Here is a 12422-nt window from a genome sequence, read left to right as displayed (position 1 = left end):
GAACATCCACCCATCCAAGCCATGAGCAGTTTCTTTATGACAACGCTGTGGGAAATAGTGTCAAATGCTTAAAAAAAGTCCAGGTAAACAACATCCATAGCCTTTCCTTCATCCACTGAGTGGGCCACATGGTCACAGAAGGAAATCAGGTTCGTCAAGCACTATGTGCTCTTCATAAACCCATGGTTACTAGGCCTGATCACCTGGTTGCCCTGCACATGCTGTGCAGTGGCACTCAAAATGATCTGCTCCATGACTTTCCCTGGCACTGAGGTCAGGCTGGCACAACTGTAGTTTCCTGGATCCTGCTTTCATCCCTTTCTGTAGGTGGGCATCACATTTGCTAAACTCCAGTCAGCTGGAACCTCACAGATTAGCCAGAACTGCTGAAAAATGTCAGAAAGTGGCTTGGTGAGCACTTCCACCAGCTCCCTCAGTACTTTTGGGTGGTGGTTTGAGCCTTAAATGGGGCTTAAAAGCTCAGATGGGGGCAAGGCTGAGAATCCCCTTCCCCAACAGAGAGAGAGAAGGAAGGGAGGGGAGCAAATCCACCAAGAAATAATTTGGGTTTGGCTTGGAAATAGAGAGGCAAAGAATTTTTTTTAAACAGTATATATATATATATTTATGTAACAAAGGCAGGGTTCACAAGGGTAAGGAACAAGGATGGGTGGGAGAAAGAAAGGAAAAGAAAAAACATTATGAGATACAGAACCAGTCCTTTGGAAAGTATGGAAGCAGCAGGAAAGAGGGCAATGACCACAATTCTCCTCCCTCTTATACCCCTGCTGGACAAGGATGGGGGGGAAGTGGAACAGACCAAGTCAGTTTCCCAGGGAAGGAAAACACACCCACCCCCCACCAGGATGGGCATAGCCCACCACAATGCCATCCAGCCCCATAGACTTACATATATCTAAGTGATACAGCAGGTCACTAACCATCTCTTCTTTCATTATGAGGACTCTTCTGCTCTGCATCCCTATCTTCCAGCTCAAGGGGATGGGTATCCAGTGAACAACTGGGCCTACTGCTAAAGACTAAGGCATAGAAGATATAGAGCTTTTTCCTCATCCTTGACCACTATGTTCCCTCCTGCATCCAACAAAGGACAGAGATTCTCCTTAGTCATTCTTTTGTTGCTAATATAATTGTAGAAGCATTTCCTGTTCTCTTTAATAGCTGTAGCCAAATTAATTACCAGTTGGGCTTTGGCTCTTCTCATTTTCTGCTTGCACAGCCTCACAACTTTGTAGTCCTCTTGAACAATGTCCAGCTATCCTGGACTCACTGGCCCTTCAGGACTGGAATCCAAGGGACTATGTTGACCAGTCTCCAGAACAAGGCAAAATCTACCCATTGGAAGTCCAAGGTGGCAGTTCTGCTGAACCCTCTCTTCTCCGATAACAGAACTCTATCATTTTGTGATCACCATACCCAAGATGGCCTCCAACCATTACATCACCTACACTTCCTTCTCTGTCTCCAGTGCACCTTCCCCAGCTGGCTCTCTCACAAGCTGCATCAGGAAGTTACCCTCCACACACTCCACGGAACTCCAAGACTGCTCCCGCTCTGCTGTATTGTCTTTCAGGCAGACATCAGGGAAGTTGAAGGCCATCTTATGAAGTAAAAAATTATTTCTGGGTGCGAGGAGTAGTTAGTCTTACCTTTATTTTTCTAGAAATTCCCAATCTCAGAATTTAGGCATTGAGTCATTTGGTATTATGAAAATAAAAAGGCTGCACTTCTAGCAGAAAATGGAATTGGTAAGAAAAGTTTCTCCTTAGGAGCTGAAGCTTTATCAAAACTGTAGTTTCTTCAAGAATGAGGTTTCTTCAAGATTCTCTCATTCTTTGCTCCTGTGTCCAGAGCTTCTTAAAATTAATTATGACAGACAAATATAAGCCTACATATTCACATAAACACATTTTTCCAACCTAAAAGCAAAAAGATGTAGGAAAAGTAGGATGGAACACAACCCAACACAGACCAGAAGTACATTTAAGAATACTCTTTAAGTAATATGAGTTTCAAAAAAGCACATCCATGTATTCTTCTACCTGCATGCTTTACTTAAAAGGGGAAAATGGGTCTTGTTGAGATTACCATGTGACTAGTGCAGACTAGCAGACATGGGATAACTGTGCCCAGGCTAACAGGAGAAGGAAGGGAAAGGGAAAGGGAAAGGGAAAGGGAAAGGGAAAGGGAAAGGGAAAGGGAAAGGGAAAGGGAAAGGGAAAGGGAAAGGGAAAGGGAAAGGGAAAGGGAAAGGGAAAGGGAAAGGGAAAGGGAAAGGGAAAGGGAAAGGGATCCCTCTTTTTTAGGTGAGACACTTCTGCCAAGCAACCCTTAATAATGCTTTCCTCCAAAAATAGGGAGGATGAGCAGCCACAGTAGAAACTCTGTAGCTAAAATAATCTATGTAGGCACAGATTAGGTCAAAAAGAATGCAGAAGGTGAGAAAAGAGAATGTGAAGGCTTTGTATTAGACCACTGCTTGTTTTTAAGGATGCAAGAATTCCAAGTGCTCCTAAAGTAAATATATTCCAAAAACTAGCCTAGAATTTACCTACTACTATTGCTATTAATCTAGAATTACATTTTCCCAAAAATGTAATAAGTTGTACCACAATTAGAACTTCTGTTTAATTAATAACATTATATAAAGCAATTCGGGTGATTGCTAATAGCGAACTATGTGAGCATCCTGGTGATTTGGAGCAAGGACTGATTCAGCACATCTTAATGTGGTGAGTCACCACCAGAGGGGCTCCACTGAAGACATCTGAGAGCTGTGTCTCCAGTACTAACCTTAGGGGATCAGGACGTTCATACTGCCACCACTGATACATCCAATGCATATTTTCCACTGAATGCAGCTTGCCTTGCGGGTATGAAGGGGATTTCCCCATCTCTTTGCCTGTTGGGTGCATCTGGATTTTGCCTCTGAAGTAGCACTGTGGCTGAAATCTGATCTCATGGTCAGATACAGTACAAATAATCCCAATGAGTAAGTGCTGTTGCTTGCAAGTTTCAAAATAACATGAAAGAGATACTATAGCTTCCTAATGTCACTACGCATTCATATGGCATTTACTTTGTAAAAAGGGGGTGTAACTTCTATCCAGTTAAAATATTTGACAGTTTGCTAAATGTTAAGGAATTAATCTTTAATATGTGATGAGGAACTTATCTTTAATGTGAAAATTTTTAATAACACTAGGAGTGCAGGTAATATCAATAAATCTGTATTTTGCATGAGGCAGCAAGGCCAAGAACCCTTTTTTTCACATGTAGCCCTATCATCTAGTCTCCATCTCCTTAGTTATTATATCCTATATATGTTCATACTGGCTGTATTGCCAATGGATCAGAGATGTAGGTTTGTATCTACTAATCTACTAGTACTAATCTATGTCATGGTAGTATAGTGGTATTAATGGTATTTACAGCAAAAACTGAAGGAAGGGGGTCAACAGAGGTGTGATCCTTTTCTCTAAAATTTATAATAGGCCTAGCCCATGTCAGAGTAATTTTGTTACAGACTGTCATCTAGTAACTCATCACATACAGCTTTTAGCAATTTTTTTCTGTATAATGCAGATTTTTGCAGTTCATTTGGGGTTTTGGGGGGGACAGTTTGGTTTAGTTGGGTGTTTTATTTTTGCTTTTGTTCTAATCTCTTTTGTTCTCACCCCAAGACTAGATCTTTGCATAGGCAGGTCCAGATTAAAATAATTTTTTTAATCACCCTGATGCAGCTTCAAACAGTAAACCATAGGTAAAATCTCAGACCCAGTCAGAAGTTATTCCTGATGCCCAAACTATGAATATTCTTTCCTGTGGGACTCTTTCCTGAACTCTTATGCCTCTTATGCATCAGTGTTTATTTTAAGACTGCTTAGAATAACCTTCAAATTCTGAGACATGATACTGCTTAAAAAAAAACCAAAACAAAAAAAACCAAGCTTTGTTCTCATTCGCTTAAGCTCCCTTTCAATGTAATGATGAGCCGGAAAGTCACATTGTCCCATGGCAAAATGTGTGATTCCATCTGAAATGTGATTTAGAAAAGAAATAGGATTATTCAAAATTAGATACTCTTATGAAGACCCATGCAAGATAATATGCAGTGATGGCTTCAACTAAGTGAAATCTCACATTAGAGACAAATGCCAATCACTGGAAATTACAGGCAACCACATGGACGTTATAAGTATTAAGTCATTATAAAAATAGTATCTGAGTTTTACGTTAAAAAGAAACAGAGTTGTCCACAAAATTAATTGTAAAGATTCAGAACTATTTGTTGCCAGTTCCCCACAATGTGGATTCAACTAATTCCTAATATCTTTTGTACTCAAATTCAAATTATATGTGCTGACAAGTGAAACACTGGAACATACACCAGTATCCATTCTGGAGGTTAAAGAAATCATGATAAAAAAATTGCAGTTAGCAGTATCTAAATACATCACAGCATTGGTTGTGCTTTGGGAGGGAAAAAAAGAAAAAGAAAAAAAGAAAGAAAGCTCAGTTTGCAAAGTAATACACTTTTCTAAAATTTTCTAGGGGAACTTACAAAAATACACTTGCAACAGAAAATGCATTTTAGGTTCTTATGACCCTAATAAGAAATGACAAACTCAACTCAGAAAATTAACCAAGTCAGTAAGAACCATGGAGCTGGGACATTTACTTTCCTAGTCTTACTAAGCCCCAGAAACTAATTAATAGAAAATATGAAAGAAGACACTTTGTAAAGTGCAAGAGTAATGGATTGTATTTGGACTTTGACAGTTGTCTAGGAAACTGAAAGGAAGAAAAATTGGAACTTCTGACTGAGAGGCTTGTACATGGTTCTAGGGTAAATGTGACTGTTAGTACACAAAGAGGAAAACATGCAGAAAGTCAGCATGAAAACAGAGTGCTTTATATCTGTGGTTTAACACAGCATATGAAAAATGTACATGGGTTTCTTCAAGGCATTCTTTCAGGCATCAGAGAAATGCCTAATAAAACTTAACCTAAGTTTGGAGTGATTTCTGAATGGATTATGAAATTACAACTTTGGTCTAGTCATGACCTGTTTGTAAGGAGCAAAGCCTGTAAGTTCTACCATTTCTTTAAAAGGTGTCCATGTAGTGTTGAAATTTAAGTATATTAATGAAAACCACTAATTACAGGCCTGTAGCTTTAAGTAATATACACTACAGAATGATAGCTTGTGGTTATAGCAGCAACTAGAATTCCCTCTCCTGTTATAACACAAACCAAAGCAAATCGATGTGTAGGAAATACAGGGCAAGTAACTTAAAACTATTGTTAGTAAAAGCCACTCAGGAAGACTCCTTTAACACTCAGGTACATCTTCCTAACACAAGTTGAATTTTTTTTCTATTTCTTTTGGTCAGAACTTCTGTCTTGGGTCAGACTTCTTCATATGAACATTTTTGCTTTAATAGTAGTGACAAGCTTCTTTTCAGACATTTCATCTGAATGACAGTAAACATTAGAATTGCTCTTTATCAGTTCAAACTGACCATGGACTCTTGACCACTTTTGAGATTAACTACTTATCCTGTCACCAACTTTATTCCACTCAGACCTAAAATGACATTATACATTGCCTTTCTTACTATAAGAGCAAGTATATTTTTACCCAACATAAATTTGGAATTCATCAGTGTGTCCTATACTATATAATAATAGAATGGCACATAATAAAGGGATGAATTTTCAGGATATTTTAATCAATGTAGGCAACAATTTGGGACATGTATACCTAAATTCAGGCTACATGGGCTGAGGAAAATTCTGCTTCTGTGCCAGGACTACCACACAGTGAAAGGACATGATTTATGAGAAAATGTGGCAGTGTCTCTCAGAGAATATGGTGGCCAGGCCACATAGTGCCTCTTTTTCCGATGAATAATCAGTTTCCTTTTTCTTCCTTATTATAGTCCATCTGCATTTCTGTAGTGATTTTGAATATGAACTTTTTACTTCTTAGATACCTATATATAATCATACACAATGGCTAAGCAGAGCATGCAGCAGTTTGTGCTAGCCCCAGAATTTACACATATGTAGTTTCCTTTGCATGAAGAACTTCACACTGTTCCTAAAATAAATTATGCTGAAGGACCAGAAACTCTGCTTCCCTGTATATATACATTTAAAACAAACCAAAAAAAAGCCTAATGTCTAATAACCAATGTCTAATTTAAGCATAAAGTATCTATAAATGGACATTGCCTGCTATGTATCTCTATCCCAAAATGTTCCTGTGAAGTGGTTATACTGGGGTATAATAAAGGAGATCACAGAGCCAATAGTATTGATACTTAGCCATTTTTCACATTGGCATCTGTGATAGACTGCCAGATTTACAAGTGGCCCAGAAAACCTTGTAAAGAAATATGAGGATGTGCCTGATGCTGTACAAGTATGGGGACTCATCCAGTTCTGTTCAGTTGATCTATAAATAAGTAGTAACTTCAGCATGTGCATAACATCAGCATATGAACTACAGAGTCAATATATACATCCTCAAAATGTGACCATCTATAAGGCTATGTGACATCCAGCAAACTGACAGATGAAATCAGGAATCGAAAGAAATGGCAGGAAAACCAAGTCCAGGTAGAAAATGGGACCTGTGCACATGGAGGCTCTAAGAGTACACTTGCCTAAGTACAAGTACTCATTAAGGAGATAAATAGCAATAAAAAATTAGACAAATAGTTAATGTGAGCATAAATAACTTTTTCTTCAATGTTTTTACATGTGAAAGAGCCTCATATAAGCTTAAGAACTTCAATTAAATCTTAAACTTTTAGTTTCATTTTTTTACTGTAAAACATATTCCATGAACTGTCTTGGTAGAGTAAGTGAACAGCAGCTTTTTTGTAGGAAGACTTTACCAAGACTAGAGACCACTTTAAAGTTGAGCAACAATTTGAAATTACATTTTTGGGGTGGTTTGGGTGGTGCTTTTGAGTTGAGTTTGGGTTTTGCTTGGTTTGGTGGGTTCTGGTTTGGTTTTTTGTTTTGTTTTTATGATGGAAAGAAATACTTTTGGTATGGATAATGAACAAATGAGAGACCAGATTCTTTTGTGACCTAGAATTCAACTTGCTTACTCCTATTTAGGAATATAGTGGTAGTACGCACACACTATAGTTACTCAAGAGCATATGGTGCTCCTACTCTATATTTATATATTGCAATAATACAGTCTCTGCCTGAGCTACTCTTATCCCTAGTCTCTCTGCTTTTCCAAGGAAAATCAAGCAATAATACTATCACACAAAATACTAGTGATTTCAGCTCATAAAGAAATTTTTGATAAAAGCAGATGAACTGATTGTTAAGATACCAGCTCCAATATCAAGGTCCTATGGGAGGGCAGTCAATACCAAACTTAGAGAGAGATGCCACTGGCAATGTTCTTCAGAGCCTTTAATTAAGAGCATTGGCTATAATGAGTAAGAACAGCTTTCCAATGAAGAGGATGCAGATGGATTCTGTGGTGGTTGACACTTCAATTGATGGGCTCACTGAAGCCACAGCTCAGAGTGCGTACATTTGTTCTACAAGCAGTCTCAGCTAGTGAACATCAATTATAGTATAATATTTTAAACCTTTTATATATTCAAGTGAGGAAAAAAATTTTCCCTGTAAGTGACAGCAGTATGTATTGCTGATTAACAGCTATAAGGTAAAAAAATTGTAGACTTGTGCTGAGTGGCAAATAAACTAATTAGAGTTTAGAAACTTCTGAAAGTTTCTAACTAGAATTTTCTGATAAAAGAGTAAATGTAACTTCCTGAAACTTACATTCAGTACATTTGTCAGAGTTTAACAAATAGCTAATTTTAACAAATAAAGTACCAAATATCAGAAACTTGCATGTCTGTTCCATTAGGTTTAACTCAAGCAGAGTTCAAGATTTTTTTCCATTTGTTACCTTCTGGTGAGAACAGCGTATGGGTAAAAAGGGCCAGGATTTGCACTATAGGTCACAACTTTCTTGCCTTGTATGAAGAACACTCTCAATAGCTGCTGTTCTCTGATCCATCAGATCCATCAAAAGTTGTGGGACTCCAGTAATGTAATTGATACATAGCATACACATAACAAATTATATAGGGCCAAGAACATGAGCAGCAGAAGGAATCTGGTACCATCAGTCAGAAAGTTCCATCATACATCCCACCATCCTTTTTGCTTCTAAAATCCTTAGTCTTCTGAGACCAAATACATTTTTCCCTATGCCTAATCTTCATAAGGTTAACTAAAGATATCTGATTAAGAAAAAGAGGTGAATACACAAAATGTGTCATCAGTCGATAAAGTAAAATCCCCGTACTTTCTAAACTTTCTCTTCCCTTGATCCTTGTCTGCTCTCAGTTATCTGATAATAAAGAGAAATGACCAAACTACCACTCTGACAGAATCTGAGAGGGCACAGGGGAGTTGTTTCATGTTCTCCAGTGAAAATGTAATGTCTCTACCTCTGCTAGCGTCTAGCATTATCTAAGCAGAATTTTACAAAGCTGAGCTTAATTGGCACAGCTAAGAAAATCAGTATGGGCTCTTAACTTCTGCTCATTAGAGGGAAAAATCATAAGCTAACAGCACAAGCATAATTTCTATAAATACCAAGGCCTAATAAACAACATATCTGTTTAACAGGTGCTTTGAAGCTTCAAATCACTGCAGCAGCTCATTCTGATCTTTAACAGTCTTCCCTCCCAAAATGGAGATGTGCAAGAGAGCAAAGATTAAACTGCTAGAACCTCTTCTTCCAAAACTGTTTTCTTGACAAATCAGTTATGAAAGCACAGGCATGACATGTTTGTTTTTTCATGCTTTTAAATCATTGTTATTATTATTTATTTATTTTGAAGTTACACAAGGACACCACATGCACATTGATTTGGCACCATGAAAAATACACGTTAAAAAATTAATTCTTTCATATGGCTGCTTCACCTACAGGCCTCACTTGCTACTTAGAGTACCACCTAAGGCCAAATCCTGCTTTCTTTTTCTTACACAAATTGAGATGGTGATTTGTAAACAGTGGGATCCTTATTCTGCTGCATGTGGTTTTGGCATATTTGTTTTTTTAAATGTATACTGTTTTGCTTTGGAAATAATCTCCACATTAATACTATGATAACATATATAGTTTTAATGGGAGTATATGTCTGAAGAACTACTGAAAAAAGAATCCACATATCAAGGTAATCCTCAATAAATATTTTCCTTCTACCTTTCATACCAGATGGCTTTAGTTGTTACTGATAACAATGAATGAGACAATATGTAAATGGTCAATAACATGAAGAAATATCATAATTCTTGTGCTGATTTCTTCAGACAATGCTATAGGGAGCATATCTTAAGCCAGACAGTAACATTACAGACAAAATGTAAACTATATTGTCAGTATGGATCTCAGGTAAATTGACAGTTACGAACCCATTCTCTCATACACACAGACTCACAGTCATGCAAAAAAATGGCACATAAAGAAAATATTTCCTTATATCTCTTCAAACACTATATGTATATATATTTAAAATAGCAGTAACAAACCACATAGATTTTATGCCTGGATCATCAGAATCTGAGGTACTCAGAATCTTATGAGACCTGCTGTTTCTGAGACGGAATATCAGCAGATTTTTATTCTCAGGAAACAAGGTCACTTCTGTAAAATGCTAGGAATTAATTTAGTATACCTTCATTATAAAATGATCTAATTTTGCAAGTAAGACTACTGCATCACAACATCACATTAAGAGTAAGAGGCCAGATATCAGATTTAACGAGGTTAAAATGAAAAAAAATCACACCATCATCACAAGCAGTCAGTACAAAATGGCTTTGAATTCTCCATTCTGTCTTTGGCTCTACCTTAACAGCAAATCAGAGAGTAGAAACCGATTCCTAAATGGAAAAGAGCATATTGCTAAGATTTATTATGGGTACAATTAAATGTTTTGCCATCTTACCTGATTGAAAGAGAATGACAAATCACTGCAAAGCCCAGCATCCAAAAATGATATGATAATATTTGTCTCCTCCTGAAATAGTCCAGATTTCCATCCACAAAGCTTTACTAATTAATTACAATTTCTGTATTCTCAGTGAAAAAGAAAACACAGAGACCTTTCCAGAATCCTCTCTGATTCTGCCTCCGCTTCCTGTTCTCAGTCTCACTCTATGGTACCCAACATATATCAGAAAACAGCTTATTAGGAGAAGCGGGGCGGGAGGGGGGGGGGACGGTGAAGGGTGGGGGAGTGGAGGGGGAGAAGTGAAAAAAAAATGCAGCACCTAACGTGGCAGCTCCACCTACTGGTAAAGATAATTAATACATGCAAAGCATCAGCTTACGAGGCAATTTTTGTCCCCGTTTATTCTGACCTACACTTCAAACAGCTCTTGTGTAGTAAATTCCTCAAGGCAAGAGGTAGAACAGACCAACAAAGCCACAGTGATTGTTGAATGTCCCTTTTAAAGACTTTTCATAAAAATAATTACACTTAAACCCAGTTGTCTACATACAGTCAGCAGAGAATGTAGCTCTAAATGTGCTGTTTCCTTTAAAAAATGCAGTGGAAGAGAGGAATGTGTAAATGAGACAGCAGAGACACTGACTGCACCCCTAACTGGTGTATGCTGAACTTGCTGATTATCTTGGTTCTGTCTTATTCATTCAATACTAGCACGCATTTTTTGGCATCATGTTAATTTCTTTTATGTGCATAAAATGTACTCTGATTATGTAAAAAGCATAGCTCATATCTTTCCCCTAGCTGAGAGTCCTGGGCATGTGCAGATTTGCATTTGCTTTCTGGCTATCCTGGGAAGAATTATTAGAGCAGTGGCCCCAACATTGCCTGGTCCATGGGCAAGGGTATTGAGTGAATAATGTGCTTCAGGCAACATATTATTTTGTCCTGCTTGTCAGTTTGAAGAGCATTGTGTCTGTGGAAAGAAAAATGTAAAAATGCTGAGCAATGTGAGCAAGTGTGTGCAATATAATGGCTCATAGCCTTGGGTTAGAGATCACTATAGTTCCCAACTAATCAAGCTACCAGTTTTGTTCAGTCATGTGGGATTTAATGAACAAACCTTATTCCGTAAAACAATGGGAAAGGTGTGTAACAGACAATTAACATTTTGCTTTTGGGTAGCTCCTGTATTTTCTTTAAGTAACTCTTCAGTATTGGCGAGAGAGAGCCCCCCTTCTCTGTCCTACTGGTCACGTATCTTTCAGAAGCAAGGACTCCAGGGCAGGCAGCATATATCCAGCCTGATGGCTGCCACTGAATCGCAACTATACAAAGCAGCAGTATTGGTGAGAACTGCTTACAACTGCTGTTTCTTATCTCTAATATCATATAGCTATCCCTATTTAAGTTCTCATACTTAAACCACAGACCTTCAACATTTGTGTCAATATGTGAGTAGTCCTGTTGATTTCAGTTAAGCTTGCGGCATACTTGACAGATGTAAATACCAAATTCCTGAATTTGGCTAGTAACAGCAAACAGAAACACATTTTCAAAGGATGTATGCACTCTGTATGTACAGAATAATCTCAGTGTATTAAGTGAAAGTGATGTAACTACAACTGCATTGCTTTCCTTGTTCATTTCTGTAAAACTAGGGCACATGGGAACACTCCTGGTCACACTGTTCAAGCAAATCCCCCCCTTTCATTTCAAAGAGATTCGGGAGTCTGAACAGCTATCACAGCCTCATCCACTTGATGACTGTTTTGATATTCTTCAGTGGTCTGATTTTTAGGTACATAGGCATCTACATGAGGTACTTTTCCTACTAGTTTCTCTAACTGAGCAGCAGTGTCTTGCCACAATTTGGCAGCCCAGATGGGTTTACCTCTGTGTTGTCAGTTATTCTTCCACTGCTTTAACCAGCCCCAAAAGATGTTTGCCACTATCCACAAATCACTAGCAGTGTCTAACACTGTCTGGATGGCTTTTACTGACTTACTTCACCTTCTCCTTCAGCTGCCTCTGCAATTCATTGTGTAGGACTCCACACAGCAGCCTTCCACCTTTGATGATTTCCTATAAGACATCAAGATCTATCATAAACACAGCGTATTGCTTTTCATTATCTGGTAATTGATTACAGTGGAGCTTCTTCAGCACGTGTCGCAACCTCTCCAGGTGGCTTTCCAAAATTTTTAGCTTCTGGCCAATCCATGATCACTGCTACAATTCCTGAATGACTGGGATTTCCTATTCAAACGCTCTGTGAGTAATGCAACCCTTTTACTCCATGTAGCATTGGTGACCTGATGAGTGGAAGGAGCCTTACCTTTGAACATCCAGTGTAGGATGGGCAGTCACGATCCAGGAGGAGCTGTG

General features: G+C 38.2%; 1 protein-coding gene across 1 annotated transcript in view; it reads right to left on the bottom strand.

Moving 5' to 3' along the window:
* The window catches only part of LOC104309145 (sodium channel protein type 2 subunit alpha), a 77086-nt gene extending 66838 nt beyond the window's left edge, over positions 1-10248 (bottom strand). The window contains exon 1 of the mRNA XM_054175016.1: positions 10032-10248. The gene's annotated coding sequence lies outside the window, so the exon portion shown is untranslated. The remainder of the gene's footprint in view (positions 1-10031) is intronic.
* Positions 10249-12422: the final 2174 nt, after the last annotated feature.

Source organism: Dryobates pubescens, chromosome 2 (genome assembly GCF_014839835.1).
Source record: "Dryobates pubescens isolate bDryPub1 chromosome 2, bDryPub1.pri, whole genome shotgun sequence".
NCBI classification, from domain to species: Eukaryota; Metazoa; Chordata; class Aves; order Piciformes; family Picidae; genus Dryobates; species Dryobates pubescens.
This window is presented reverse-complemented; position numbering and strand designations above follow the sequence as displayed.